Source organism: Sorex fumeus, unplaced genomic scaffold (assembly GCF_029834395.1).
Source record: "Sorex fumeus unplaced genomic scaffold, SorFum_2.1 ptg000095l, whole genome shotgun sequence".
NCBI classification, from domain to species: Eukaryota; Metazoa; Chordata; class Mammalia; order Eulipotyphla; family Soricidae; genus Sorex; species Sorex fumeus.
The window spans coordinates 8,624,677-8,629,636 of record NW_026606152.1 but is presented as its reverse complement, the minus strand read 5'-3'; positions in this window follow the sequence as shown (position 1 = coordinate 8,629,636).

The following is a 4,960-nucleotide window of genomic DNA, read 5'->3' as shown; positions in this document are numbered from 1 at the left end:
CTACAGCCTTTCTCAGGAGCCACGGAGACAGGCGACATTTTTTTCCTTTTTGGTTTAATTTTTTAATTAAAGAACTGTGATTTACAAAGTTATTGATAGTTGCATTTTAGGCATATAATATTTCAATACCAATTCCGCTACCAGTGTCAACTTTTCTTCCTACTCTCCCCATATTCCTTCCCTAGCTCAACCCCTGCCCTATCCCTACCAGTCAACTTGACAAGCGCATTACAGTGATTGAAGCTTAGATCTCATGTTTCTAGTGTTGTTGAGTCTGTGTTTTGGATATAACCATTCACCCATGTCACTAGTATAACCTAAGCCTTGATGCCTTCCTATTCTTTCTTCCCTCCCCCTTGGTTTCTTTCTTTCTCTTGACCTTCTTTCTAAACACTGGGGTCAAGGGTGATTTCATAATAGTGCATTTCCTTGTCCAATATTCTATAGACCACAGCGAAGTGAGATCACAGAGACAGGCAACTGTCAGAACGCCACACCAGATACATAGGGGTGAACGAAATCACACTTCCTAGAGTGTCTTATTAGCCTTTGGACGGTAGGGCTCAGTTCTCGGATTGAGGAGAAATTTAACTTTGAGAAACTTTGTATAATCAGAAACCGATAAACTGAGATATGTAGATTCAGTTCCATAATAAAAGTTAATAAACTTCTTCTTAACCCAAAGATGAAAGTGAGGACTATGGCTATATGCACTGTCCTCCCATTGTTCATCGATTTGCTCCGTGGGCACCAGTAACGTCTCCATTGTGAGATTTCTTGTTACTGTTATTGGCATATTGATATGTCATGGGTAGCTTGCCAGGCTTTGCTGTGCGGTGGAATACTCTCAGCAGCTTGCCGGGCTTTCTGAGAGGGGTGGAGGAATCGAACCCAGGTTGGCCGCGTGCAAGGCAAACACCCTACCCGCTGTGCTATTGCTCCAGCCCATGGCTATATATAGTTTTTAAATTTTAAATTTGAATTTTATTCACTGTTTCTGAAAATCATAATATCATGGAATTGACCCTCATTCAGTTGGCGCGTGAGTGCATAGCAAAAGAAACTTCACGCACTCACTGGCTGCGAAACTATGCTGCTGGTAATTTTTTCTTCAGGTTAGTGTCTCTATTTCAGAGTATGTTAGAAATGACAGGACCAGGGACCAGAACAATAGTTAGCATGGGTAGGGAGTTTGCCTTGCACATAGCCAACCCAGGTTCAATCCCCAGCATCCTGTGTGGTCCCCCAAGCCTCTCCAGGAGTGATTCCTGAGTGCAGAGCCAGGAGTGAGCCATGAGCACTGCTAGGTTCCCCCCCCCCCCACACACACACACCAAAAGAAAGACCATAGCAATAGCAGGTAGGTGCTTTCCTTGTATGTGGCCAACATGGATTTGATCCCTCGCACTCTATGTGGTCCCCCAAGACCACCAGAAGTGATCCCTGAGTGCATAGCCAGGTGATAGCCCTGAGCACAGCTGGGTGCAACCCAAAACCAAAAGAAAAAGAAAAAAAGAAATAAAATTGGGTGTGCCTGAGAGTACAGCAGGTAAGCCTTGCACGTGTTTGACCTGAGGTCAATCCTGAAAACCTCAGGAGTGATTCCTGAGTGAAGTACCTGAGTACCCTCTGAGTATCACCAGGTGTGACCACAAAACAAACACAAAATGTTAACAAAAGAAATAATCGTATGTCTTCTGTATGCTGCTGCCTAGGAAGCTGGAGCCTGAGGACGAGCTCTCTGCCCAGCACACGACTGTATGGAAGTTTCCACGGAAGGTACCATACAAGCTCCTGCTAGTGTCTTCATGATTGAAATTTTCCTGAACCATTTTTCTCTTGATATAACAGAAATTCCTCTAAACCACTCAAATTACTTTACAGCACAAATGCTGTCCCCATTGCCATGCACTGTCTGTATTATCTGCCTTAAGCAAAATAATTCCTCCCTCTCATTCCTGTTTTTAGATGCCCACCAGCACATCACAACCTATGTCAGTCATCAAACTCAAACTCACTACATCCCCTCTACCCCACCCTTAAATTATAAAACATATGCATTAGAATCAGACTTATCCCTTTTAAAACAATGTTTTATTGTTGTTGTTGTTGTTTTAGGTTATTGGGAGCCCACCCATCAGTGCTCAGGGATCAGGGCTTAGGGAATCCTATGGGGTGCCCATCAAACAAGCCGTGCAAGGCAAGTGCTCCACCCTCTCCACTGTCCTTCTGGCTTCACTAGAGCACTTATGCAAGAGCTCCCAGAGTAAGATCAGTGATATCAAATGTCCTGGAAACCACCTGGTGAGGTTTGTTTCTCCCTTCAGTTTGGACTCTATTTTTTCTCACTAACACTTTTTTTTTTTTGCTTTTTGGGTCACACCAAGTGATGCACAGGGGTTACTCCTGGCTCTACACTCAAGAGTTACTCATGGCGGTGCTCAGGGGACCATATGGGATGCTGGGAATTGAACCTGGGTCGGCATCGTGCAAGGCAAATGCTCTACCTGCTGTGGTCTCTCTCCAGCCCTCATTAACACTTTAAAAACTTTTTATTTTTATAAAGTTGTTCACAGTAATTTAATACATTCAATATTCCAACACCAATCCCACCACCTTTATACCTTCCCATACCATATTTCAAAATTTTCCACCCCAAGACCCAAAGTCTGCCCCCAGAGTGGACCTAAATAATTTATTTTGTATTTCTTGTTATGAATAACCTGCAAAATATGATCCAAAAAAGTTTCCTTTGAGAAAAGTGTGTGAAAATTGTATTTTACCCTGGAGACATTAAGCCCTTGTATAAGAGATTACTAACAAGGTGTTAAAGGTTGAGTCTTGTATGCTAACATATATATAAGCATATATATAGCTAACAAATATGCATATATATATAAAATATAATCAAGATTGGTTAGCTTCTACTTTACACCCCATCAAATGTGGTGTACTACTCTTGGTACATCAGTGGTGTAAAGTATGAGATGTTGCACAAGCACAAATGCAGCTGCGTGCTCCAGGAATTCTAAGATTTTATTTTTTATTTATTTTTTCTTTTTTTGTAGGAGTACTGCTATTCATTCAGCCACTGATTAGCTGATTGAATTGTGCATGAACTCCACCTTATTTTTTTTCTTTTTCCATTTTTTATAATTTTATTTATTGAATCACCGTGAGAGCAGTTACAAAGCTTTTGGGTCTAAGTCTCAGTCATACAATGAAACACCCGTACCTTCACCAGTGCCCATTCTCCACCACCAAAAATCCCAGTATACCCCCATCCCACACCCTCCCCCTGCCTGTGGGGCAGATGATTTCCACATTACTCTCTCTCTACTTTGATCACATTCACTATTCACTACTTTGATCACATTCACTACTTTGATCATATTCACCAGACCCACCATTATTTGAGATTTTACCCCAACACTCAGATCTGCTGAAAAGGCAACAATAGACAATTTGTGTTCTATTGCTGGTTATGAATAACATATGATGTCGTGTGGCTGCAGTAGGGCCATGTGGTTTTGAAGTTCTGAAATTTTAACACTTAAATCTGGAGGGATTTCTGCCAAAAGCCACTGGGTTTAGAGATCTGCTCCTGAGTCTCTGGGATCATGGCCGTTGAGCAGGTTGATGAGGAGCCAAAGAGGCCATTCGTGGGCGATGACTTGGGGTCTCATTGGGGTGGGGAAGACAGGCCCGGCTCCACCTCCCCCCCCATCCCATGAGACCCAACAAGTTTCGTCACTGCGGGCCCAAGCCTGACTGTCCAATGGCCTCTGGAAGGTGACAGCCACCAAGTCGCCAAGAGGGAGCAGGTGGAGGGACAGCACCCATTCCCCCCTGGGGTGGCCTGGTGACAGTAACCTACTGCGGGGTCCGGACACATTTCTGACAAAAGCCGCTGGGTTTTGAGATTTGTTTCTGAGTCTCTGGGATCAAGGCCATTGAGCAGCTTGATGAGGAGCCAGAGAGGCCGTTTGTGGGCGATGACTTGGGGTCTCGTTAGGGTGGGGAGGACAGGCCCGGCTCCACCTCCCACCCATCCCGTGAGACCCAACAAGTTTCGTCACTGCGGGCCCAATCCTGACTGTCCAATAGCCTCTGGAGGATGACATCCACCAAGTCGCCAAGAGGGAGCAGGCGGAGGGACAACACCCTTTCCTCCCTGGGGTGGCCCGGCGACAGTAACGTACTGTGGAGTCCGGATGCATTTCTGCCAAACGCCACTGGGTTTTGAGATTTGTTTCTGAGTCTCTGGGATCATGGCTGTTAAGCAGCTTGATCAGGAGCTAGAGAGGCCATTCGTGGGCGATGACTTGGGGTCTCGTTGGGGTGGGGGAGGACAAGCCCGGCTCCACCCTCATCCCGTGAGGCCCTGTGTGTCTCATCACTGGGGGCCCAAGTGTGACTATCCAGTGGCCTCAGATGGATGGCGGCCACTGGGCCGCCAGGGGGAGTAGGCCAAGGCACGAAACCTATTCCCACCTGGATTGGCCCAGCACCGGTAGCCTACTGCAGAGACCAGACGCATTTCTACCTAAAGCCACTGGGTTCTGAGATTCGTTTCTGAGTCTCTGGGATCATGTCCATTAAGCATTTCAATCAGGAACCAAAGAGGCCTTGCCTCCAATTATATAGCTGAGCCGGAGGTGGTTTGTGGGTGTGTTTCCCACATACCTAACTTTTGGCCGTTTACTTTCTTGGTAAACTTTGCCCCAAGTTTTTGGGGTCTGGCCAAAGGCACAGCAGCAATTTTGGGGTATCTGGAAGTCTGAAGGCGCCATGAGGCTGCTGATGCACTCGCCTCACAGGTACAGATTGACCTGCTGGCGGCACCATACCCCCGGATTTTATTTTTTTATGTAGGAGTATTGCTGTTTATTCAACCATTGATTAGGCTGATTGAATTAGGTATGAACTCCACCTTACTTTTTTCCCCTTTTTTTTAATA